The sequence below is a fragment of the Ixodes scapularis genome, unplaced genomic scaffold, assembly GCF_016920785.2.
Source record: "Ixodes scapularis isolate PalLabHiFi unplaced genomic scaffold, ASM1692078v2 PGA_scaffold13__105_contigs__length_92229423, whole genome shotgun sequence".
NCBI classification, from domain to species: domain Eukaryota; kingdom Metazoa; phylum Arthropoda; class Arachnida; order Ixodida; family Ixodidae; genus Ixodes; species Ixodes scapularis.
In genome coordinates this window covers 88,559,331-88,586,615 of record NW_024609839.1, presented here as the reverse complement: position 1 = coordinate 88,586,615, position 27,285 = coordinate 88,559,331, and the positions used below count along the sequence as shown (strand labels likewise).

At 49.0% G+C, this 27,285-nt stretch overlaps 1 protein-coding gene across 1 annotated transcript in view; it reads left to right on the top strand.

Moving 5' to 3' along the window:
- Window positions 1-1,947: 1,947 nt before the first annotated feature.
- Window positions 1,948-27,285, top strand: part of LOC121835581 — a 147,462-nt gene continuing 122,124 nt past the window's right edge. Inside the window, exon 1 of the mRNA XM_042290022.1 lies at window positions 1,948-2,340. The gene's annotated coding sequence lies outside the window, so the exon portion shown is untranslated. The remainder of the gene's footprint in view (window positions 2,341-27,285) is intronic.

Here is a 27,285-nt window from a genome sequence, read left to right as displayed (position 1 = left end):
CTCTGAGAAAGAGGCTACAGCATGAAACTGGGTTCGTGGGTCCCCATCCTTGCACATCGTCCATATCCGCATTTCGAAACTTGTGTCGTGACCCTCAACAACAATAAGAAAGCACAGTAAAAGAGTATGGGATATATATATGTATATATAGAGATACGTACGCTACGTTGCAGGGCGCTACCAATCAATACAAAAACGAGGGAAAAAGGAAACGGTTCGTGATATAAAATTCAAAACAAAACGAACAAAATCGGTCATATATCGTCACGGCGCATTATACTTAAAGTCCGCCCTTGCAGATAGACACATCTCGCTCTTTAATTTATACATCACGAGTTCCACGTTGGGGCGTTATAAATAGCTGCGTGAGTTCTCTCCCGTCCGCTTTCGAGAAAGAAAAAAAGAAGAAAAAGAAAAGATAAATAGCGTAGCGAATAAGAACTCGACAATAAAGTGTTATTGCTCCCACTTAGTTCCCGCTTTATATGGCACACCCTATACCTACCTTAATAAACGGCCGACTCTTCCGAACTACGTGCGCAATATTCTGTGACGTTATCTGTTCGCGGTGGAGCACTGTGATCATTGTAACGAGTTATGCTTGCCGACCGACCGTCTACATTAAGTAGAGTGGACTGTAAAATATCTCGTGGACTTCTCTAAGATTGTTTTTGTTTCTTTGTCTACAAAGCCAAGAGGGTTATACATTAAGTGGAAATGCTGCGCAATGTGGACTTAAATCTGGGTGTGGTATTAAAAAGTGTGGGAGGTATTGTTACGAAAGCCCATAGTATCTCTTTATCTTTTTTTTTTTTTTTTTTGCTTTCTGAGGCGGGTCTTTTTATTTCTGTAGGTGTGATCTATCGCACTTCCTAAAGGCGAGTGTGCGGAAGTAATAAAGGCTGGCAGCCCATTCGCAATTTGTATTGTATATATTTTTTATTACCTTATTTTTCCTTCATTTTATTCTTGCGATAATGGATTACTGATATTTAAGGTCCGGGTTAGTCTTCATATAAGCCTAATATCTACAGACGCGAAATATTCAGTTCTCTTAAATCTGTTACAAGAATATAAGGAAATATGAAAAAAAAAAAAGTATGTTGCGTCGGCTCTAACTTCCATAACACCGGCGACTCTACATAATACCGATAAAACCGGAAGGATGAGAACGGAAAAGAGGTCGACTCCTAGCTCCTTACCTTCGATAACGCCTCGGCTGTCTCGTGAGCATCGAGCGTGCACGCGCAGCCAAAGCACGGCGGAAGGCAGTGATCGGGCGAGTACTGAAGACCGGGCCAGCGACGGAGGTGCCCTGCCGTCTCAACGTCTCCGGGAGTACAGTCGGAGAGGGCGGTGGTTGCCATAAGCGTTTACCGTCTCCGCACGCATTCATGAGTGACAGAAATGAGATTCCGCCAGAAGAGTAGTATAATTAATGAAATCCCACGATCCTTAATTAGTGTAATGCACGAACGTGCTATGATTCCTCGATCTCTAGGCTACATGAGACGACCCAGCGAAGCATCACAACCAGTCAGGATCAGACCGGCGTCGCTGCTCTCGTTTTTCTTATTTAAATCTCCCTCCACGTCTCTAATATAAGTCCGTGCGCGGAATCCCAAATGAAGATCACTAACAAATATCGCGAACAAAAAAGCCAAGCTCGATTCCCCTATCGCGAGAATGAGGCAGCTCCCCCCTTCACGTTACGAAGAGGGGGACGCCATCTCACGTCCGAATTAATGAAGGAGTTTGCTTCTCACAGAGTTACGCAAGCGAGCCAGAAGCGAGCGAGCGGAGGAGTGCGGAGACGAAGATAGCGTCAACCGCGCCCCCCTACGGCGACCTCAGTAGGCTCGACCGGAAATAGGTGCTCCGTCTCTCTATTCGCTTTTTTGTTTTTGTGTGTGTAGCTTCACTCTCTCGCCGCTTGGAGCGCCACCTGACAACACTTTCGCTCCCGCCTGCGTGGAGGACAGTCGACTTGCAACGCGCGCGGTGGTGGCGGTGTGCTTCGCGTCGGCTGGGAGAGTCCTCGTGGAATTTTTGTTGTCGTCGTGCCCACACCGCTTTTCAAGAAGTGTTTTCTAATCCGTGGCGGGTTTATCGCGCGATCGTCGCTTCAAGTGTCGTGTCCGAGGGACCGTGTCGTCGACTCCTGTTCGCCTGTGGTGCTTCGTTGTATTTTTGTTCAAAGTTTGAGCTCTCAGCCGGTGAAGCGAAACAGCGGTGGCTTCGTTTGTTTTTTTTGTTCTTACCCTCGTCTCGTCGTGGATTGCGTGCAACAGGTGTTGTGTCGCCGTTCGGATACTGACGGCGTCATGATTCTTCGGCTCTGTAAGTCGTTCACTTATTTCTGACGGGAGTATGCTTGTGTTGTAGCGTTTCGTCTGCAACAAGTGGGAGGGCGACACGCTCTCTACCCATAGATGTTCACGCATAGTAGTTGTACGGCTTCGATTTCTTTTCCTTTCCTCCAGTCCTTTTACAGCGTTATTTAAGGACTTAAGTACACGAGGATACGCAATGTCATTTCCACTGATTGGTGGTTGTTTGGACCTCTCTGGGAGCACTGTTTGTAGCGGCGTGCGCACGTAAACAACCTGTACAGTCTGGTTCAAAGAGATTACTGTGTACTACCTTCACGATCTTGAGTTTACGAACTTGTTAGTTGTAAGCTAGCAAGACTCCGACACTCGCTTTACTTGTACATTGCATGTGCTCATAACGCATAATGCCGCATAAACATTAATTTTTTTTCCCCAATTGCCAGTGAGAGTTGCAGATCTGTGTAAATCGGGTATCTTGGCTTCAGTCAAATTTTGAGATGTTTGAATCGCACCGATAAGATGGCTGCTATATATATATATATATATATATATATATATATATATATATATATATAGAAGTTATCTCTCTCGTCCTGTGTCGTCCATTCCCGTAGCAATGACCAGAGTCGCAAGACCCACATTCCCACGGGTCGACTAGAGGGTAATTGCATGATCGCACGCGTCGCCGGAGCATTTTTTTCTTTCATTATTTTTTATTCATCAAAACTAGACTAATTTCGGCCTTAAATTTCCATCGTCATCATGCCATCCACCCTGGAATAGGGCACTGTTTTTGAAAAACCGGCCGAGGCAACACCGTCTGCTATCATTGTTTCGCCCCAGGGCGGCCGATGGCCTTGAAAAAATTAACCCTATTCCTCGTGGAGGCTGTTCGATGAGACACCCGACTGCTCAGGTCCTATTAACTTTACGGCGTAAACATACCCTTACTCTGGGCGTGGTCGTTCGCGTTAGTAGATCATTCGCTCGTTTAATTGTTTAATTAGGATGGCCACGGCGGGCGGCCCGGTCTGTACGGTTAGCGTTTAGTTAGAGTCACAGCTAGATAAAAGCAGGGCTAGTCCAAGTATGATCTTATCGGCTAATGTCGTAACTCGATTGATTGCGGAGCATTGAGATTATGCTCGGGAGTTGTCATGCCCCTTGTTTCTTAAACTGTCGGCGACTCTATAGCCGGCCGCTCGGCAAGCCCTTCCATCGTTTGCGTGTTTCTGCATCTGTCAGCGGCTTCTTGTTAACGCCGTTGTATGCAAATCGCAGCGCACGCGGCCCTTACTACTACCGGATGTTGCACCGTACGTTTGGCCGCATTGCAATCCAGCGCCGGTCACGTAACGCGCTGTGGTGTTTGGCCTACGGCGTGCGGTCTGAAATCTCATCAATCACACTGCCTTCGTTCTGCTTGTTTGGATCTACCTTTGTGCCTTTTTACGTTTTGTCGAGGTGTGTTATGTCTGGATGTTAGCGTGATGTACATCTCTTGTCCTAGTTATTTCTTCCATGAATCTGGAACACATTTGATTGGATTTTTAAATGGGGGGTAAAAGTTAGAAGAGTGCTGTCTGCACCATGTATTAATGGAGATCGGCGGACGTTAGTTGAGGGGATAACCTTCATGGTAAGTTGGCGAATTAACTAAAATTTGCGAACAAGCCTTTTAATAATCGGGTTTAAGGGTCATGCTGCAATTGTAGTGTTCGTGACAATTATTATTATAGGCCAGATCAGTTAAAATAATTAGCGAAAATGGAATACTTATTGAAATATTAATTTACCTAATGTCACGTTTTTAGCCCAATAAAAAAAAAATCACTTGTATCGTCAGCACACCCACCAAGGACACGCTACCGAGATAGTGGCGTAATTGAAACGAAACTCCGTTAGAATTAAAATGGAACATATTGTATAAGAATATATATAAGATAGTGAAATATGATCGTATGTACGGCTTATATAATTTGTATCTGTTCTAAATCATAAAAGTTTTGTTTAGCTCTCCAATTTGATGTATAAGAGAGCGCGCTTATATTCGTAAGGGGCGTGTTGGTAAATGCTTGGCTAAAACAAAGAATATGTTAGAAGACCAAGTTTAGACGAGGACGTATTATTCGCGATTTATCAGAATAGTTGGAAGAGCTGTGGCAGAAATACTTTCAGTTTTTTGTTTCCACGAGTTTGTATACTGCAGTCACAACACGCGCGTGTTGGTGGTTTCAGCGAGCATTTGAGAGGCCAGTGTGCTTTATTTTGGCATTTTCCCCAACGTTGTTCGCTGGCAGTATTTTTCTTTCGTTCTGTTGCCGCAATGTTGGTACGAGATGTAGTCGGTGATCTCACTTTGACCGCGATGGTGGTTAGACTGATGATTCAGTTAAAGAAGGGGCGTCCTTCTTTGGCAGAACATTCAGTTCAAAGAACGTTTCACCTCAGTTCAACTTTCCGGGTTGACTATGTCAGGCGACTTGGCGACATTTTCCTTTAACTGAGGTGCAATCACAATGTCGCTGGTTGGTGATCCTTAAGCATTGCATTTCTCCCGAAGTCTCATTAGGCCCAAATTTATTATCTCACCCAAGACGTCTCATGACGACCAAAGTGTATCACTTTAACAAAACATTGTAAGCTTCAGAGCACGTACTTCATCCCTCAACTTTTGTGGAGTGCAATCAAAGTACAGTCGCGACAATGTCAAAGTATACAGGCGTGGTAGCGCCTGTACAAGATACTTTGTATTAACACTCGGCAAGAAAATACTTTGTCTTAACACTCGGCAAGAGAACAACTGTATACACCGACGCGTCTGCGCTGGTTCCTACCATGGTGCTACGCACAACTCCTGGGGGCAGAGCTTAGAGTCTTAGACCATACACCAAATACCACAACTCCAGTAACACTTTTCTGTAAGCTGAAGCCACAGTTTGCTTTGAATCAATCCGGTCGGACTTTTTCCCATTATGGCGGAGCTTTCAATTCAGCCGATGGTATCATTTTGGCTGATGCCTCCTGCTGAACCTACAACTCCTAGTTCGGTCTCGATGCGCCTTTCTGGGAGGATCCGATCTGAGGTGTCGTTCCGAAAGCGAAATAGGTGTTGGGGGAATGTTTCTTTGCTTGCTCGCCGGGGCCGTCGAGGTTAGAGATCTCAGTAGGCGGAGAAAGCATTCCGCGACAGGTTTTTATTGCAAGAACGCGGTCGACAAAGAGGAGTAGGGGTTGCGCTATCGCCTTTATTGCGTCACCCGTCTTGAGTTTCTGCAGACGTTGCCTCGCGCAAGCGTCGCAAAGTTCGCTGCTACTGTAAAAAAAAAAAAAAAAAAAAAAAAGATAGAAAAAAAAAAAAGAGGTGCGACCGGAACCTGCTAGGCGAAGCGTGTGCGGTGAATGAAACGGAGTCCGTCGGCTTCGTGACTTTGATTAAAGCATTTCTTTGCTCATCTAAACACTCGGGAACTAAATGTTTTTTTGATATATATATATATATCGAATTATGTTCGAGTCTTAAGTCGTTTTTGGCGGGGTGTCGCATTCAAGGGGAATGTATATTGAGCGACAGTTCTCGCCAACTCGGATAAGACTCCTTTTTCTTTTTTAAGACATTGGTACTTTACGGGGCTGCAAGATAATTACATTCAGCTTGTTTCACGATATCGAAAGATACGTGAACAGAAACTGAACGACTCGTTGTTCTTTGTGATTTTCCTTATTTTTTTTTTATAATAACGTTTGTCCAAATTTGTGGCTTTTTATAACTTACCACACTTTTTGGCATCTCATTTCAACGCGTGTTTTTCCCTTGTCGGTATTTCTGACGTCTTCGCCAGCTGCGAGTCTTTTGAAGAATGACGGCTTTCTTTCGGCTTAGCCTCCCGTCTTTCTGTTGGACGTCATTTGCGTGTTTCTCCTTTAAGGCCGGTTCTCACATGCAGCGAAGCGCTGATGTAGCGCTCCTCACGTGCCGTCAGCTACTTATTGTCTGCCATGAGCAACAGTTTTGACGGTGCGATACAAAGCTGGTGAACGCTGCCGTCAGCACGCGCTTAGCGCGAGGTTAGCGCTATGCTTGTAGCGCTCCGCTGCATGTGTGAACAGGCCTTGATGTGGAACACATGTGGGAAACATGAACGGAAAATCGCACGGTGTTCATGACGTGCGAAATTTGTTTCCTGTTATCTTCGAGAAACCAGGGATATTCACTGCGCGTAAGTAGAGGATACAGTTTCAGTAAAAGCACATTTAATATTTATGTTCGATGAATACCAGCCAGTATAGGTCGTTAAAAAAAAAAGCGTGTATAACTGTATATTCCCGTAATGTTTTTGCACATCCGTTATGTGCAAAAAACACTATGCGCTATATGGTAAGCGCACGAAGAAGGCAAGCTGAGCCGCCTTTCTAGGCACGAAATGTTGTCTAAGGCTGGGTTTACTCGGGTGCCATCGTAGCCCATCGAATCGGGCAGGGACCCATCACACGCGCTCTGTCTCTTTACTTGTTCCTCCTCTACCCATCTACAGCCAATCAAAACAGTCGAAGCTCGCTTCGACAGAACTCGAGTCTCAAGAGCGTCTCGTAGGCTTTGCAGGCTTTCTTTCAGGGGAACCGCCACCTTGAATGTCGTCACTTCCGGTATGTGCGAAAACATTGTTTTGCCCTCGCCAGGGCCGTAGAACGCATTCAGTAAGTAAGCGTAACTGTCACCCATTCTCGTTTTGTCTCACCTCTATAATTTCTTTTTTAACTATTTGAAAGTTGAAAATGTTTATACTTTTTTTGTTGTTGTTGCCCATACCGGAGATGTCGACCACGTGACTAGGGATGAAAGCAAACGAAAAAGGTGTATAGACGCTTTCAGGCAGCTGTGCATGGGCGCCGCCATAACCGACCTTCAGTTTTTGTTCCCGCTTATTCCGTTCGCTCCACTTCATCATTACCACAGGAGGACAGGTTATTGCCCCTTTAAATGCTACTGTGTCCTTCTCCCCAGCATAGGCCCTTGTGGAGGCTCGTCAACGCCCGTTTCAGTGGCTCGGCATCTCGGTGAGGCAAGAGAAGGTCGGTTATGGCGGCTCAATCTGGCGCGCGCTGAAAGCGTCTATACACCAATTGAATGTTTAGAAATCCACAGCCCAGCACGCTCATGTCTGTCGCTACAGAAGGCAAGGAAGCACGCACCACGCGCACGAACGGTGCAGATGGCACCCGGGCTATGCAGTGTTACGCAAGTATGAAAGCTATGAGCCCACATGAGCTCGCGCTCGCTCGTTTCACTTTTGAATTTCCACCAACGTTCTTAGACCTATCAGTTGACAAGCTTTACGGAAGTGCGGCGTTCGAACACGGTAGTTTTCCGTTGCCTGCAAGTGCGGGCGGATAGCGTTCCTATAGCGGCAACGCGTGCACGAGCAACGGATAAGGACCGTTTTTGAAGGACGCTCTTTTTCGCGCCAACTTTTTGTTTAGCATAAAAAAAAACAAGAAAAAACACAATATAATCACCTTCCACTGCAAGCAAAACGCATCCAATGTTCCAACGGATTCGCCGGTTCTGTCTATGGGCCTCCTGTGTTCCCCAGGGGCTGCTGCGAAAAGGGACTTGTTAGGCCTTGTTTTGGGTAGTACAAACTTTAGCGTCTCAAACCGTCACGCATGGAGAAGCGTGTCTGCTCTGGTGCGGAGCGCGAGATCACGATGAAAATACAAATAAACAACGAAAATTCGAACGCCGTCAAAGCTAAGGCGCTAAGAGCGTGAGCCAAGAACTGCCGTTCCACGCGTTCCAAGGTAGACATGAAAAAGAAAAACTAAAGCGTCGCGTCACAGGTGTTTTCGCGTCACCGCCAAGAGATAAGAGACGCGTACCGTAGCGGTGGTGTCATGAATTTGTCACTTTTGATTGTCTAGCGGCGTTGAGTCTGGCCGATTTCTGGCGTCCAAAGGTGTTCTTTCGTTCTTCAACATCAGACAGGATTTAAAAAGCTCAACCAACGTGCCATAAGTAGTGCGAGGCTCAATCAGGTGAGCTTGTACTACCCAAAATGAGGGCGCTACAGTTTCTTCAAAGCTTCAGCGCAGGAGGCCTATAGCGTGGGCTGATAGCTGTTGGGACCGAGCGGTTGTCCGGGCACTTCGGGTACGGCAGGGAGCCGAGCCAGGGCAGGAACTCATGTGGAGGCCGGAATCGCGAAAGACCAGGGAGCAGGAGGGGTGTCTCGTATATAATATAACTCTTTATATATACATATGAACAGGTTACATCATCTCAAGGACACATTCGAGAACACTGCCGAGAACACACAGTAGCAAAAAAAAATTGGCTTGCTCTTTATGTTTATACAGCCTTGATGGAGATGCGCCTCAACGGGTAATCGGTCTCTTAGCTGTAGATGAGAAATTTGGCCAGTGCGGTACAACCGCTAACCTGGGATTTTTAACGTGCATCACGCAGTAGTGATCACACGAACGCGTGCCGGTACGAAACTCATCCAGATCGAAACGGGCGGGGGCGGCGGGGATCGAACCCAGGAGGTTCCCAGCGCAAGCTTTCGCTCCACGCTCCGAGCTGAGACGCGTTAGCCCACTCGGTCACTTCCTCCCCTACACAGTAGTAGCCGCTGGCTGCCCACATCCCTAGTAGGGAATCCCTAGGATTCATTGTTCGTAACGGCCAGGCACGCATTTCCCTCTCCCTCGCACTGCCACACGCGACACACACACGGAAGGGCCAGGCATCCTTGGCCACGGTGTCGCCGGTCAATCTCGGTGGACAATGGTGCCATCGAAGTCGAGAAAGGCGGAAGACATCCATAATTGCACCCGTCCTGGCTTCCGTGTGTTAGGGGATAATCCCATGGGCGATCTAAGCTGGGGAAATTGAGTAAAGCCCCCTCCTTTCTCGAGGACGTCCCAAGGCTGTCGGGTCACCTTGCGTCGAGGTCAGGCCGAAGAAGCAAGGAGAGGGACCGGACGGCAAAGTCCGCCAGATGCCACTGGCGTGGGTCAACCCGATGATCCCTCGGAGAAGGTCACGTCGTCCCCGCACACCAAGGTGCGTTGGCGACTCGAAGGCGCCTCTCGCTCTGTCTCCGGGTGCAGCTGACCGCAGCCACCTGGCGATGATGCTCGAGGGCGTTCCCCCGTGCCGGTCGGTTAGGAGGGGCAAGGTCGACCTCTGGGGCCTTTCGCAACATAGCACGCATACCTAGCGCCCCCCGAGCGGACGTGCCACGAAAAGACATCAGGCGTTTTATGAAGTTTGTCAACTGACTATGATCTAGCTATGTGCTGAACTCCATAGCGCAACGCGTGTATATATGTTCGTTGCCTCGGAAAGCGAGAAAAGCCTGCGCGAACGTTGAAAACGACCCCGGCGTGAAGCTCTTTCCCTGAACGGTCCAAGCATGGCAAGCTGGCCTATGGGTCTCGACCGTGGGAGAAACGAGTCAAAGAGACCCTTTTCAAAAGTCAGAGCCATCTAATGAAAGTCTGAAGAAGCTCCAATATTGCCACTCTAATGGTAGTAGTGACAGGAAGCCAAGCTCGCCTAAATCAAGCAGCCTGGTCTTCGTGAATTGAAGGCTTCATGAAGGAACCAACCTCTCAGAATTAATCTCCCGCTTTCTGTTCCACGGTTTCAGGACTTTCGCTTTTTCTGGTGTAAGCTGCGTAGTTCCGCCATTAGTGCGTCCATTTTAGCTCTGGTTAGAAAAGGGTCTGTTGCAAAGTCAGAGCACCGCCTCCGCCACGGTGGAACACCGACAAAGGGGTTCTAACGCGGCGCTCGGTGTCGTCTTGTTCGCTCTCCGTCCATGTCTTTGAGGCGCTTATTCTTCTCCCGAAAAGGGCCATGCATAGCCATTCGTCCCAGTAGGACGACGGTCGCGTCAACAGCCTCGCTAACCACGCGTGACTCGACGGCAGTTCCTCGGCGCAGCCGTTTTGCGTGCGCGGGCGTCTAAATGGTTTTGGCGAGAAAACGCTTTTATTCTTTTTCCTCGTGGACGACGAAGCGGCGAGGAAATCGAGCCTCCGCTCGCTTAATGTTTTTTAGCCTTCTTTTTTCATCTTTTCCTCGACAGCCGTTTCTTATCTTGGACGTACTTGTCCTTGTCCTCCAAGCGTGGGGTGGGACATTGAAGATTTTCCCGTGGGGAACGGCCGCTGTTCGGGCTCTACGGATTGTAAAACATCTTTCGTTTTATATACGTAACATCGACTGGCCTCATCCGTACCCGACATGCACTCTCGATAATTTGCCGACGCTGTGTTAGTGACGCGCGACCTTCAGAAGGCGTATGCAGGTGCGAAATGTTCCAGGAGTACCTGATAGATGGCGCTGTGCTCTGGTCGCAAGTAAAGCCCCTCGATATGTTTCCGTTTGTCTTGCAAGTAGCGTCAAATGCGCGAGCGCACGAGGCCCATGTCTCGAGCGGCTCTTGGAAGCAAATGGCGGCGCAGCACTGAAATGAGAGGCCCTTGGAAGCGAATGGCGGCGGAGCGCCCTCTCGTGGCACGTGTCTCGCGCGTTTCCACAACAATGGTTGGCGGTACTTGTAAAAATACGCTTTTATCAAGGGGCTTTAGTCGTAAGTACGGGAGCCGGAGTTGCGCGTTCAGCCATCTTGAAATCCTAAGTTATGCGGGAAAGCCACTCTTTGCGTGTGTTCGCGCTCCGTGGATTGCGGCCGGTCACCTGCGTGAATTCGTCGAATAGCGGAGCCGCGTGCACCGCCGCGTCTAGAAAACAGGAAAGGAGGACAAGGAGCCAAATGCAGGGGAGCATACGCCGGGGCGCGTGCGACTTCTACTTTCCTGCAAGGCACAGGATTGTTTGCTTCTCACGTGATCAATCTCGGGGAATGGCTGCGCGGCGGCACGTGGAAATTAGACGCGCAACTCTAGCTCCCATAGGGAGCCTATACAGGAACTCCAGTCGTAAGTAAAGTCCCCCGATAAAATTCACGCTTGCAAGTACCGCCAACCGTTGTTGTGGAAACGCGCGAGGCACTTGCCACGAGCGGGTGCCCCGCCGCCATTCGCTTCAAAGGGCCGCTCATTTCAGTGCTGCGCCACCATTTGCTTCCAAGGGCCGCTCGAGACACGGACCTTGTGCACTGGCGCATTTGACGCTATATATCTTACAAGACAAATGCAAACACATCGAGGGGCTTTGGTCGTAAGCGGTTGGAAGTGGTTGCAATGCAGCCGATAACACTCAGTCGCAGATGTGCGAACCAGCCTTAGACGGGAGTGCAACATGTAGTTGGGCTACTTTGTTGGTCATGTTGAATAGACCTATTGCTAAATCGCCCAAGCATAAAGGAGAATGGAGGGATTGGTGTTCCACGCTCCGCACGTGCTGGCCTCAGCAGTAGTAACTTTTCCAAAGCAAATGCCTAAAACAAATGGCATCTTGCACGCGCGTTCGTCAACGCTTTATTTTGGTTATTTGCTTCGAATCTTTGAAATAACAAAAAAATTAAGTAGCATCAAAATTAGGGAACTTTCAAGAGCAGAAAATGAAGGCATCAACTTTAATACATACTAAAATGGGGGGTGCACGAAGCCAGTGAATGATGGAAATAAAAAGACAAGTGGTGAGGGGGAAAAGGCACGGGTATATATCAGGCAGACAATCGAAGGGGGTTTCTGTCAGCTTGAGTAGAGAGGGACAGTGGATAGCCCTGGCAGCAGCAGTGCACAGGAAGAGCAGAATAGTGCAAGGAAGGGAATGGGACGAGGCAGAACGTAAGGTTCCAGCAGGTTCAGCGACAGGCCCGGATTACATATTCATGGAACTGACAAAGATCCTAACAAAAACAAGCCAATTGAAGTTACGGCATGTTATTAACCAAAGAATTATGAGAGGAGAGGTGCCCAGGTGATTTGAAACCAAATAAAATGAGACATACAAAGGCGGAGGAAACAAAGGCAATATTAAGTCATATGGCCCGATAACGGTAACTTCAGTTCTATACAGATTAGCTATTCAGATAGTATAGCGAACAATGGAGTGATGGGCAGAAGATACGCAAATACTGGATGAGCCCTAAATGAATTTCGAAGAGACGGAAGACTGGAAATCATCGTCTTTGTCATTACTCAGTGTACAGAAATACCAGTGAAGAACCACATATAGAACTCATTTGTCATAAGGCAATGTATAGAAATATCAATGAAAAACGGAACTCCTTTGTGGTTAACTTATTTGGACATCAAGGGTGCGTACTATAATGTGAGCCAGAAAATACTCTGAGGTCTGCTGAAGGAGAATAACTTAGATGCAGATTTGGTTAGGTTTCTTCAGCAGGTGTACACAGACAATAAGGTAGTTATAAGATGAGCAGCAGAAACTACACAACCCGCAGCAATAAAAAGAGGGCTCAGGCAGGGCTGTCCACCGTCACCTCTGCTTATTCTGATATATCTCAGTGAAATGAAAAAGAAATTAGAGCAAAGCAACTTAGGTTTTGATGTGAGTTGTATGGTAGGAGGGAGCAATGTAATGCAGGTAATACCAGGACTGATGAATGCGGACGACATAGTACTCATGGCAAGTAACCAGGATACATTACAGGAACTAGATAGAATATGTTAAAAGGAACGGGACATTTTGGGCATGACTTTTAGTAGTAACAAGTCCGGAGTAATGGTGTTCAACGACGAAAAGAGGGAACACTTGAGATTAAGAGACATTGCCATAGGCCATGTAGGAAAATACAAATATCTGAGTCTGGCTCAATGAGGGAGGAAAATATCTGGAGGAACATGACGAGAATATGATTTGAAAAGGGAAAAGAAATTCGTCTGTTATGAAGCTGAAGAAACGTTGGAGCTGTTAGAGATATGAAGCGGTCAGGGGTATATGGCAAGGAGTGATGATACCATGGCTTGTCTTTTGGCAATGGGGTACTGTGCGTGAAATCAGAGGCTCAATCAGGATTACAAATTCGACAAAGAAACGCGGGCAGATTGGCACTGGGAGGCATACCTCGGCAAACCTCACTCATGAGGGCCCTCACTCACCCTCATCTTCACAGAGGAGGTCAGGGGGAGTGAGTTTCTGAACTAGGAAAATTCATGAGTGTGAGGGTGAGTGAGGGCTGTGAGGGCGGGGGGTGGCGTGAGGGGCGTAAAAGGTATGAGGGCGGTGAGTGCGTGAGGGGTGTGAGGGCCGTCAGGTTCAATGAGGGCGATTGAAGGGCTGAAGGTGAGTGTGAATGTGAGGTTGAGGGTGAGTGAGGGGCTGAAGGTGAGTGTAGCTGTAAGGGTGAGGGTGTCTGAGGGCGACCTAAAATGCCGACCTCTGGTGGGGGCACATGAAAGACGCCAAATGAGGGAGTACGAGGGGACATGGGTTGGTCGTTTTTGAGAGCAGGGAGGCAAATAGTAAGTTGAAAGTTGAACAAAGGTTAACCGAAATTGATACGCGGTGGGTGCGGAAGGTATTCAAGTATTTATACGTAAAAAGTTTAAACACGAAGTGGACAAACCGAACCCGGAAGCTTAGAATTAAATACCTACACACTAGACTGTGATGGTACTGAGCAGACTACTTCATTGGAAAATGGATGGAAAGAGGCAGAAAGGAAAATATGGGAGGAAAGAATGTAGGAAAAATCTGCTCTAACAGTGTACAGGTCACCAAAAGACGACATAAGAAAGGAAAATGTCTAACAGTTCTCTGGGAAGTTCTTTACTGTTTGAGGCGAGAACGGGAGTTTTGAGGACAATGACGTGTAGGGCTAAAGTTGAGGAGACAAACACATTATGTGCCGCATGTTGTAATGAGGGCGAGACACTAGAGCATTTGGTTTTGAAGTGCACAGGGCTTCGCCCTGCCCTCCCTGAAAGGGTAACGGATGTCTCCGGGGCCCTGGGTTTTTCTGTCGAGGGTGGAATGACGGAAGAGAAAAGGATTACAGTCACATAGAAGCGATTAGAAGATTGATCGAAATTAGCTAAAAACAAATTGAATGATGCACAACTAACTAGCACAGCTAGGGACAGGCGGGACAGTGGAAAATTAGGACTCGCTGCCGCGTGACACTGCCCCAAAGTCTCATCTCTGTCTCCCACTGGACCCGGTGTTGGGGTAACGCCTACTAGGTTTGACCAGAGGAAAATTGGCGACTCCCTCGCCGGGGGTGGAGGCGGGAGGTTATGTTCTTAATTTTTCTGCCCGATCCCCCAAAGGTCATCCTGGTGATATCCCACACTGCCTGATGATAGGTAGGGTCAGAAAATTGATTTAGAAGGGCGGGAGGAATCGTATATTTTTTTTTTTAGACTTCGGCTAGGTGGCGCAAGCTGCCGCCCCTTACAAAGCGTACAGCCATTAGCATCCATTTATCCATGCTGGGTGGCTCAGGCTACCTCCCGTTATAAGCTTGTTTCCGACAGGTTACAAGAAGTTTAATGGCGTGGAATGAATACCAGTTGTTAGACTCGCGCAAATGTGTAAACGGGCCTTTATGGAACATTTGACGTGGTGATGGAGAGCCCGGGAAAATGTTAATATTTTGTTGTTTTTTCTTTGCATCACCATCATTTATTGCCGTTTTCTCAATGGCTATTTCTTTAAATTTAGAGATAATAAATAACATACCGGAACGAGTAACTCCTGGGTTTGCGAAAGTTGGAGTAGCTCAAAAAACTGCAGGAGCTCTTCCTTTAACAATGCACTGTTTATTTTCCACGCGTGTGCCCGTCGCCAGCGAACTCGAGACTTTGGTGTCATCAAAGGATTGCGGCGATTTCTCGCAACCGCAGCGCTCGGTGCATATTTAGGGGCGACGCGAGCGGCAGCTGACTGGGCGGGCGGTCCCGATAGCGGGCCTCCCAGCTGCTTTACGAGGGCGCCTATCTAAACGTCCCGAAGGACCGGCCATCTCGGCCGCGGCGGAAGGACGTCTATCGCGTCGTCTTTTAATTCGGCCCCCGGCCCTTAACGACCGACTTGTGCGCCCAACGAGAAGAGAATCAAGAGATGCCGCCAGACTGAGATCGCGTCGCGGACCTGCTGCGCTCCGGTCCGCCGGTTGGGGAGCCGCTTCCGCCCAGGGGGACGCTCGGAGCCATTCCCTATGGACTGATGGGTGACAGCTTGCGCCATCTATGCGCTGTGGCGCGCGATTTGGGTACGCCTTATTTTTCACCAGTCCTTCGGCTCTACGGAGACCCACATATCTCGTGGCTTTCCCTTTTCCTTCGCTAGATAAATAAACGACAAACAACTGCAAGCCCTCAGTTCGCGGATAGACGAATCTTACGTCGTCCAGCGGCGCTAAGGTACTATAACCAGTAAATGAGCCACGCTCAGTGTATCGACATCCTATTTCCGGATTTCGGTATGGGCGCTGCCATTTCGGTGCTCAGTGCAGGGTGGGCGCTATTCGCGATCTTTACGATTCGAGAATGATGCTTAGTTTTACACATGGTGTCATGAAACGTGGTGGTAGTGTACTGCTAACATTTCTGGAGGACGGAAGACCGTTACCAGCGATTTGAGGTCAAGCTCCAGATAACTGGCAGCAATAATTGTAGGCACCAAGGCGGCTGAGAGGTCGTCACACTGAAGCGTAGCATATTTAGCGACTCTCCGAGTACCGTGAATGCTAGTTCGTCTCGTCGACGACGGTACGAGCTCTAGGAGCATTTGGCGGCATCGAGCGAAGCGACTCCCCGAGAGTTCGGTCCACGGAGGCCGATTGGCGAGGTGCAAATGTCTCCGTCTGATCGTCGGGACGGAATTGGCGGCGTCGGTAGCCCGGACTTAATGGCGGCCGATACGGATAACGGTGTCCCCCCCCCCCCCCCCCCCCCCCCCCCCCCCCCCCGACGATGACCCGCATGCACGCCGATGCGTGGAGCGTCGGCAAGCCAAGCGCGTGCCTTATCGTCCCGTCGCTGCCCTCCGTTTACCTCCCCCAAGCTGGCAGTGCTCTGGAAGCTACGTGCGCGTTGGACCAATCCTGTCTTTCGCCACGTGATCACGGCGCTCTCGCTCCGCCGCCACTCACGCAGAGGGCGCGGTCACGTGTTGGAAATGAAGGCGGTTGATTGGTCCGGCGAGCTTGATGGCTCCCACTGCACTGTTAGCTCGGGAGTGAAGAGAGACTAGATCGGCTCCCCTATCCCTCGGCTGAAACACGCTTCTTCAATTTAAAGTCGGCCGCATAAAAAGGCGCCGAAAGGACCCCCCTTCCTCGTGGTTTGTGTTTGTTACCTCCCGAAGTCACATTATTTTCCTCGCGTCGTTTCTTCATCGGGACTGTGTCGTCTAGGAGGGCGCCGGTGTCCTTTTGGGGGGCCCTCCTTTTTAGACTCCGTTTCAGCTGACGATGGATCGCAGCGGACGCTACGAGGCATCGGAGCCAATCAAACGCCGTGTCACGTGGCCTTTGGGTAGGGCGCAGCGACGCGTGGGACGCGTACTCACGTGGTACGTTCACAGCGTTGGATTGGTCGAGATGACTAGTGGCGACCTGCTTGGTCCATCGTGGAGGGAGGATAGTTGGGGGCTTGTCATGGGTGGCTTCCCGACCGCCGTAGATGGCTTCTTCGGACGGCGGCTTAACAAATGGGACTCGTATAGTGGAAATGCTGATTTTAGAGCACGATCTTCATTCTTTTCCTTTTTTTTTCTGGTGGGGTGCGCTGGTTTTCGAGTTGGCCCCAAATGAGTTCGACAGGCTGTCCTCCGTTTCACCTTACACTTGACCGCAGTTGAAAGGCAGGAGCCGTCTCAGCCAACCCTGCGCTTGCATGGTGGCGTCACGCTCCGCCTAACCAGAAGGTAACGTTGCCATGAAGTGAAAGATCCTCCCACCTCTTTCCAGATTAGCGGAGCAAAGACTGGAGAGGAGGCGATCTCCTTTCCAGCGTTCGTTCTGCTAAAGTGGAAAGGGATGGAAGGAGCTTCCACTTAACTCTTAATCTGCCACCTACTATTAGCGGCGTGCGCGGCCAAAAGCGTCACAGCGTACGGCGTTCGCGATTGGCCAGACCATGGCTTCCTGTATACTGATAATGCCTGCCCAATCGCCAGTTCACGGCGAAGCGAATCCTGCCAATCACGGCGAGGCAAATCCTGATCGTGGCGTCACGAACGGAACCCATAAGGGGACGGCACCGAAACGTCTCGTCGCTAATAGCTCCTAGCTCGGGATTGGCTCCGGTGGCCTTCCACTGCTATCCATCGGAAGGTGAAACGTTCCTCTCCTTGTGGCGGCGCCATTCTTTGTTGCCTTGCGACCGAGCAGGGTCCGTGGTGGTGGAGGGGCGACTCGAGCCAGGCACCGAACTACATCCCAGCGGGAACGACGTGGAGCCGGGTCTCTGCACACGATGTACAAAGTCAAACTGCCGAAATTGGTGATGTGTGACTCGGATTATCATCTGAGACACGACCGGACAATGGTTTTCCAACGACACGAGGCACGTAGGCGCCCGAGACTTCCCGTCTTCCCTAATTGGTGCCTTATAAAAAGGAAGGATTAGGGGGATCCGCGGAGGAAAGGCGAGAACGCCAGATTAAAATAGCGAAGAGGTCACCGGTTGTCTTACCGAAGGGAATTTAACCGAGTGTAATCGCAGCGTAAATAAAGTGTTGGTTGCGTTTAGAACGGATCGTCTCATCTACACCGAGAAAGACTTAATCTACGACGGTAGATTCACGACTGTGTGCCGGAACGATGCTCATCAAGGCCGAAACAGACGGGGGCGAAGTTTAAACTCGTTAAAAAAAAAAAAAAAAAAAAAAAAAAAAAAACGGTGCAAAGAAACGTTTTGCGTTACTATTTTTCGCACGCTGTCCAAACAGGGTCCCAGCTGTGAAGCGTGGAGCCACTAACTATGCCACGCTTCGGAGTAACGACACTTGAGCCACCTGGATGGATGGATGGATGAGCGCTAACGGCTGTACCCCTTTTAAAGGGCGGTAACTTGCGCCACCTAGCCTTCGTGCTTAAAATAATATTCGCCAGTCCTGCGAAGCCTTACGTGACATTTCAGAAACACGCTTCCGTCCCGCAGAAATGTAAAAACCGTCCGCGACATAGAGAAACGACATCGCGTGGTCTTCCTAATTTCCCATCTAAAGCTGGCCATATTTTCGAAGCGAAAAGATTGCCAATGGCGTCCGCTTTGCACTAAACAGCAAAATGGCGGCGCCCGTAAGAACATCGTGGAGTGCCGATACCCTAAGCGTACCTTATCTAGGGGCTCTATAGACGCATACGCAAATCCTTTAAAAAAAGAAAAAAAAATTATAGATGGTGGACTGACAGACCACACGGTTGATTTGCATAATTGTCTCGTTGATCATTAGGAAGAGCTTATGTCCGGGGTATCGTCTCGGACGAGAACGAATCGAGTGAGTTTCTGAATGTACTTCCGTAACCGGGAGTGCTACTATCAGTCTCGCCAATTTCCTCTCGGCCCCATCGGATTGCGCGGACGCCATTTTATGGACCTCGTAAATTTTCCACTCGCAATCCGTTCTTACTTCGCCAGTCTCTCTATCGATGGCGCCGCGTGCATCGCGTAGAGAGAGCCAAGATTTGAGAGGCGGTACAATTGAACCCATAGATAGCGTTTGCAATTCAATGGCGAGTGCCTCCTGAGCAGATTGGTCGCAAGTGCGCATGCCTTGCGTTGTTAGTCTGGCGAAGGTGCACGCGGGCGGAGAGTTAAAGACGCTTACGGACGATCAACCCTTTCGTGACGTCCTCACGGCTTGCGGCGGCAAACTTGGTCCTTAAAGCACGTGACCTTGCTCGAGTAGTTGGAAGAACTCTGTCATCTGGAAACGCTCTAGCACCGGGGTTCCGGGGACGTGTCTACCGATCGTTGCCATGCGTGTCACAATACGCTCGGAGTGACATCTGGCGGCTTCTTCGCTCGGTGTTCTAACGACATCAGCTGTTTTCTGTCTGGCTGCGCTACGCACTCCCGATACTGTGGCCTCTTTCTCAAATGCTGTTTATTCTCAAATGCTCTTAGGTCAAGCGCTCTTTCGTTCTACTGTTCTTTTTTCTTCCGCCGATCCGCCGACGTTTTGTGCGCTGTTTAATGTTAGTGCTGTTTACCTGTCGTTTGTTTCGGTCCCCCCCCCCCCTCCCCTCCCCCGAACTTCGTCAAGCCGTTGAAGGTGGCCGCACTTGGTTGGGGCGATTACAAAGCAGTAATCGAGAGAACAAATCGTGTATGCATACTTTAATAGACACGTACACCAGGCGAAAGTAAATTACTTCGTCCAGTTCTCCAAAAAACGGAGTAGATGTGGAACATTTTAAAAGGGTACGTCGAGGTGCAGCCCCGCCGAAATTTTAAAGACACTCTGGTATATCGCAGTAAGCGCGAGAAGTTTGCCGAGACAGCTCGTCTCTGATTGACGCCATCGCGTCACAATTTATATCATTCGATTAACGCTGCGATATTTTTCTCTTTCACCTTGCATATGCGGATAAGGTAACTTCGTGACCACGTTAAACCGACGACTAGCGCTTCCTGTTTTCTGAGCGTGTCTCCACGTATCGAGGAGGGAGATTTTATATTCCGAAATTATCCGCAATTCTCCAGTCCTCGGTTTCATGTAACTAGGGGTGTGCGCTACACAGTCACGTCTCGGTAATATGGACACCTCTCTTGTGTCCCAAATTTGTCCTTAATGTGAGCCGTCCATTATAACGTGACAGAGGTGCACGTATTTTGGTCCACATGAACGAGATATCGCAGAATGGTATCAGTGATGCAAAACGGAAAGGCGTTTACATTATGGGACCGCTCTCAAAGTCCGCATTCCGCTCAATCTACTCTAACGGGCGCGTGCCATTTAGCGGCCTTAGGAGAACTTCCGGATTGTGTGAACGCGTGTCGGAGCTGTCTAGCTTAATTTACGAGTCTGAGAGCGAATAGTTAAGCCACGACTACCGGCAGCGATATTGTTCTTTGGTCTCGTTTACGATCGCGATAATCCTGATTGAAAACGTAAAAGGGTTCATTAGCGCCTCTTTATTTATTTATTTATTTTTCTTTCGGGAGAGGTAGGGCGAGAACTTGCGATAAAGAGGAAATGTTAAGGGGTGTTTCTTAGTCCCGTAGTTTCTCGGGGGTGACTTCCGTTCTATATTTTATCTTAGGATCCTATCCTATCGCAGAACACACTGTTTACAAACAAGCCGCGTTTGCCCTGTGGGCGCGGGGCACTCGCAGAAAGCAGATGCGCTTGAGGCGAGGCTTTTGCGGATGCGCAGTGCCGCCGACAGCAGCGCCACGGCAGGGGCGTGACGTTAGAGAGTAGAGTTGGTCTATATTTCGTTTTACACCAAGTCCGACTGATGAAGCCATCCAAATAGCCTCAAAAGCGCATCGTCACGCTGCTCGTCGTCTTTGTGCGGTCGCTGCCACTGGCCAAGCCAATCCGTAATCTCCAAAACGGCTTTGGAACGTGGGCTTTCCAAGTAAGAGAGTGAAGGATGACGTTCAAGACGATTCATGATGCGGTCAGTCGTTAAACGCCCGGAAGTGGCAAAAAACTAATAACGCAAAACGTAGCGTGCAATGATGCGGACAGAGGGTTTGCATTTGCTGCGATGTTATCGTTATTTTACCGTGTCATACATGGAGGGGCGGATTTATGGGTTATGCTTGGGGGGGGGGGGAGGGGGAGGGGGAGGGGGAGGGGGGGGGCCTGCTGAGATATGACGTTTGGCCGAAATGTTGCACAGTTCTATATTGTTGACTCGTATTTGCTGTCACCAGAAACAAAAATTTTGGCTAATATATCTCAATGTTTTAATAATAAAAAAAAGTCGGGCTTATGGGGGTTTACGAAACCGCGGTCGTCCCCCTCTCCCCCTGCCCCTCCCCCTAATTTGCCCCTGCATACATGGCGCGCGAACGATGATGATGACAAATTGGAGGCATAACTTCCAAAGCACTAGGTAGAAAAAAAAAAATGCGTTTGCGAAGATTAGTCTGAATGGAACCGGGCTGAGTTCACCGCAAACGATTTTTCTTCCCTCTCTCAACCGTACAAACTGGTAACGACGGCGATATTCGATCTGAGCCTATGTTCGCGTAAACGAAATAGTCGGACGACTCGGTCTGGCAGCAGCAATCGACAGCAAACGTGAAACTTTCTTTTATGACTGATCTTATTATTGATATATTTTCGACAGTCCGGTGCCGCACCTCGAGTGAGCCTATGGCACACCGTTGGTCTTCCGAGGCAAGCAGGGCGGAATTAACCTAGAGTCGTTCGCCGGCAGTCATCCATAATCGAGAGGAGTCTTTTTGTTCTTTTCTTTCCCCGAGGGCGCGGCTTTCATGCCGATCTTGTTGTGCCAGCGCTTCGCGTGTACGCTACGAGGACGTCTGGAACGATTATGCGACCTTGTTACCGTTTTTTTTTTTTCCTTTCTTTGTTTACGAGTCGAAGGAACGCACGCTGCACTCAGCGGCGCGGAGGAAAGCAGAACGCGCTGACGACTCTTCGGTCAGCTTTCTTTCGTCTCTGCCGTTATTATTATTATTCCGTTAGCGCTGCCGACCTTCAACCTTAACTTGCGTCTGAGTTTGACTTGGTGGGGGGAGATTGGACGGCTTGATTGCCATTGATGTTTGGCAAAATAGCCACATAACTTTTTTTAATTTTCTTTGGTGCGTCAATCTTTATCGATCGTGCGTGCGCGCGTTTAGCTGGGGGCGTTCATTTTTGCGTACGCTCGCGCGTGAACGTGTACACAATTTTCTGTTGCGCATGCGTGTTGGGTTCTGGCGTACATTCGGCCTCGAGTGCGTGTCAGTGAATGGCGGCGCGCGGGTGCTTGTTTTAGCTCTTGCAGTATTTCCTGAATGCTCCGGAGAGACGATTCTGACGATTGCCTTCTGCGCGCCGCCATCTTTTGTCTACTGGACTGTGGGGAGTGTTCTGAGCATGCGCAGTCAGTAGCTTTCTCCTGAGGCATATCACACGCAGCGCGTGAGTCTACAGCCCAGTGACTCATCATCTTTTTTTATTTGCCTGGGTGGTAAGCGTTGGAAACGTGCATAGATCCTGGGCGATTCGTTGGTGTCATTATACAGTGGTGAAAGGCAGCCAACGGTAGCACATGTGTTTTTAATTAGTCACGGTCATACCGCTACTACATCGTATAAACGAAAGACTGTCTGCTGTTCGAGGCGTATTTCTCCCCTGTGGGACGCTGCTACATTGGTCATACACTACAAACTGTCTGCAAGCACGTTCGAGTCGAAACATACATGTGTTTGAAGCAAACATGCTTATATATCCTTGAGGCGTGTGCGCATTTAATTCTGCCGTCAAGTATTTGGAACGCCGTGCCTCTGGTATCATGTACGAGCAGTGCGATTTAACGGCGCGAGAAAGGCTATAGGGCACTCTTCAGCAATGCCAATTACAAGCATTTCATTTGGAAATAGTAATAATAATAATAATTCTAGCGCTCAAAGCTCCACGGTGTTGTAACTCAGAAAGAGGTTAAATAGAATCTCCGTTACTGGTTCAAGGACGAAGGCTGCTACACTCGTGAGCCAATCGGAGTGGCAGAAATGAAGCACGTCGCTACTGTCCACGCGGGGAGTGCGCTCAGAAAGTGTCTTGTGATGTATTTATATATAAAAAAATAGTTCACTGGACACAGTAAAATAGTGTCCTGTAAATGGATGGGTACGGCTGAACGCTCCGAATCGGGCGGCCACTTGCTCCACCTACCAGTTTTGGCGCGAGGCATAGTGAGCGGGTACGTCCGTTTTCTACCGTTTTCTTTTTTTGTTTGGAGTCGAAGGCCACCATGCGGAACACGTCCAGGGTTCCCTTCACGCCCCTCCGTCGCATTCCGACGAGGATCTGTTTGCTGTGGAGAAGGAGAGAGAGCTGGCTGCGTGTCTGCAGTTTCTCTCTGTGGGTCCCCCTCCCTCGGAGGGTGTCGGGTTTCAGCCTCGCGAACCCTGCCGCAGTTTCCCACAGCACGTCATTCCCAGCTCACCATGTGTTTTTTGGGGGTCCGAGGGAGGGGGGTGTGGGGATGTGAACCCTCCCCGCGGTTTCTGTTCTACGGTCGCGCCTGGCAACCAGTGGTGAAGAGGGGGTTCTGTGTCCTTGAAGGCTGTGCTCGTTTTTGTTTTGGGTGATTTATTGAGTGTTTGTTTCTGCGTTTTCTTTTCCTCCCGTAAAAACGAGAAATGTTTTCTTCTTGCTGTTTCATGAGCGAAAATGAAGATTAGGAGTTGAGCATGGGGCTCCTGAAAAGTTATTTGTGCCATTAAATCAGCACTGGAAACTGCCGTTGATTCTAGCGAGTTAAAATTTTCCACAAAGTACCCATGTCCCCCAAAACAACTTACCTTTTTTTTTCAGTCCAGAAAGGAATTACGTACCGACGATCGCTCAGTTTCTGACAAAATGTAGCGCCAGTGTTCCAGAGCAAATGTCACAGTTTCAGAACTAACTGTAATATTACTCAAAAGTGATGCGGGTTTCTGAAACGTGTAAGGTTCCATCCCCAACTTTGTTGGACATCAACGCCTCGGCGATTGCACTAAAATGAGAATTTTATCTGAACAACACCGAACATCTCAATGTTTCCTGGTAATATTTTAGATGAAAGCCATTAAATATCGATTAACAGTAATTAAACTTTTTTTTTTTTTCATTAAGCCTTACGGGTCACATTCCCAAAATATAAATTTCCGTTTTTCTTGACAAAAGATTATAACGTTCCCTCTAAATGCTTGGGTATAATAGAACGCAGATCAATTAGAATTTTGATATTTCCTTGAAAATGTCTTATTCCGCGGAATGTCCCAGAGAGTTGGGCATGTATTCCGATTCCAAAGTCCCCTGTTTCCGGATGAGCGTGACACAGCAGCGCGTACCACTCGACTGGAAGGGTTTATTGCACTCGGGTACCGCTTGAGGGTTTCTGGGTCGTTGAAGGCTTCTGGGCGGAAGCCTTGACAAGTTGCTTCGCCACTGGTGCAGCTGTTGATCGTCCCGCTCTGCCAGTTCATGTCCCACCCTGGGGATGTCGCCGTCGAGGTCGGGTCCGAGGTGAAGTCCGAACCAAGTCAGCGGGCGGTCGCCCGACGCGGCGGCCGCTACCGCCACGCGCGTCCGTTGTCACCCGTTTCCCGCGTTAAAGTCCTTTCCCAATGCTCCGTCTCCCGTTTTCCCGGCTTCGTTCGCCATTGAACCCGCGGCCGCCCCGCTCCAGACGGGCGGGAGCCTGTCTCCTCAGCGTGGGCCATCACCACCGGTGCCCGCCGTCCCGGCTCCGCCAACCGCACGTGCAGGACCTCGGGCGCCGACGCTCTCCGGGAGGGTTGTCCACAGATGTCCACCGCCGCCGTCGTCCGTCAGTGTCCCCCAGATGCGTCTTGTCCGAGGCACTCAGACACCAAAGGCACCGACAGCTCGTCCCCGCCATGGCAGCGACCAACGCCAAGCCGCTCCGGTGCCAGGCTGTCGACCTGCGGACGGGCCAACGAGACCCCACAAACTTTCGATAGAAAAATGGGGACTGTTGTTAGTATATCCACCCCCCTGTAGCCGTCATCTTCGTCGGCCGCCTTTTTCCCATTGAAAAATTCCGAAAATTACTTAGAACTTTTAAAGAACATAACGGTTTTTTTCTTCCGCAACTTGGACCGGATTGCTGGCGCTCCGTTGGCACATAGGCTGAGCATTCGGCGAAGGCTATTTTTTTTATTGAAAAAAAAAAGAGAAAAAAGAAACACTGCCAACTGACAGAATCCGAGACAATTGAAACCAGGAAGCATCCGTCATTTTTTGTTTTCTCTTACAATTAGAAGTATTGCTTTCGAAACTACTATTTTCACCGACAACATAAGAAACGCAGGTCGTGGCGTTAAAACCAGGAGGTAGGAAGACGGAAGCACGAATCAAGAAATATAAAAACCGACGCATGTCTTAAGTTGTCGGCAACTAGAGTGTGGTTCACACTGCACAGTGGACATCAACTTACGCGGTGAAACATGCGACGTCCACGCTGCGTTGCTCGGCCTTCAGTGTACGTATCACCAACTCAAAAAAAAAAGAAAAAAATCCTTAGCGTCTACGTTTCTGCAAAGCACTCGGGAGAACCAATCGCTGCAACCTACAGAGCTTAGCGAACGACGAGGCCGGAAATGTGCTTACACCTACATAAATCAGCTGGCGCCGTGGCACTGAGCACGAACAAACCCCTGTAAAAAAAGAAGAGAAAAAAAAAAAAAAGCTGTCGTATGATTTCGTATTGACGCCGAGTGTTTAAAATTTCAAGAGGAACCCACGGCGGTGTTATGCCTTAAAAGGACGCCGGCGTCAGCTTAGGTTTCCAGAAGCAACTGAATAGTGTGCCACTTCGGGGCTTCATCGGGGTCAACCTAGTTTCCTCAGTGTTTGCAGGAAGCTGGGAACGCGTGTAGCATAATTCCCATAATGGTTTTGTTAAAGTGAAACAGCACCAATGTAATTCCTCTTCTTCCTCGAGCACAGAGGTGATTTATAAGTCGGACGATAACGCTTTGTGGGCATGTTCTCTAAATTGGCTTACGCGGCTGACCTTTCCCACCGTTCCTTTTATATATTCCTTAAACTTACGATTATTATTTTTTTTTTGTACTTTGCCATTGAATAGAGTTTGTAAAGAAACACGGCCCCGAGGAATGTCTGAGAAGATCAATCGATCTTTTTTTTTTCTTTTTTTGCTTTGGAAAAGGGGGGGGGGGGGGGGGGCGGGTCTATTTGATTCCCAATTTTCTTCGTAGACGCAGCAGGTATTCCGCCTGGAGCTCTTACAGAGGATACCTGCTTCCACTCGGGAAGGTCGTCACTTGAAGGAACGCCCATAACGTTGACCTCTGACTGAACGCGTGGCATGAAATATAAGTAGGGGACGGTGTTTTGTTGTTTTTTCTTGTCGGATTAGGTCGCACACATCGGGACACGGGAGGGATGCCAAAAGAAAAGACTGGTTCAGCCTCGTTGCATTAGTCGAACATCCAACAAGCTCTGTTGGCAGACGCGACTCGAATGAATTATGAACGACTTCACCTATGAGCGCTAGCGCTTTCCAGATATTAGGGGTGTACGAATATCGGTTAGAATCGAATAGTGCAGCGTCATAGCCGATATGTCGTTGGCTTCCCTGGCACTGCGGAGGTCACGAATGATGCAGCGCTATTCAAATCGATCCACTATTCGCATGCCCACAAAAATCTATAAATGTTTGTGGCCTATAAACCTTTCCAGCACTTATTATCCGGGCGAAAAGTGCCGACTCACTGGTATTTTTGGACGCGCGCGCGGGTTCTGGTGTTTCGGAGAAGAGAGCTACTGTGCATAGTCAGAAAGAACACGTCCCACAGCCTGTGACACTGCAGAGCTGGCTGCGCGCGGGAGATATTTATTGGAATGATCTATTGGGAATTCCAGATTGACACGGAAGGAGTCGTTTTAATCTCGAATAAGTTTGGGATAAGTTCGTTACCGCGTAATTGCTCGTTGTACAACTGTGTGGTAAACCTGAATACCTGAGTAACTGTAGGCTTAATTGTCACGTTCTTGCTCCGGTAATGATGCAACTTCTAGACATATCGTGCAATCAATGTCACTAAGGATATGGGAAAGCATTTTGGCTAAAGCCTCGGATGCTCCTGGCCAGCCTGAAGTCCAGCGGATTCCTATGCTCCGTTTTCCCCTACGGTGGACCGCAGACGACGGTACAAGCCATCGAAACTCATCTAATGACATGAGTGTGTCATGTCACATTCTCAAGGCATTAGATTGAAATGTAACCAGTATGTGCGTAAACATGGTAACCTGCCTCAAGGGAGCGAGGGCAAGAAAAAAAAAAAGAACAGAGGGCGGGGGGGGGGGGGGGGGGGGGGGAGAGGAGAGGGTATA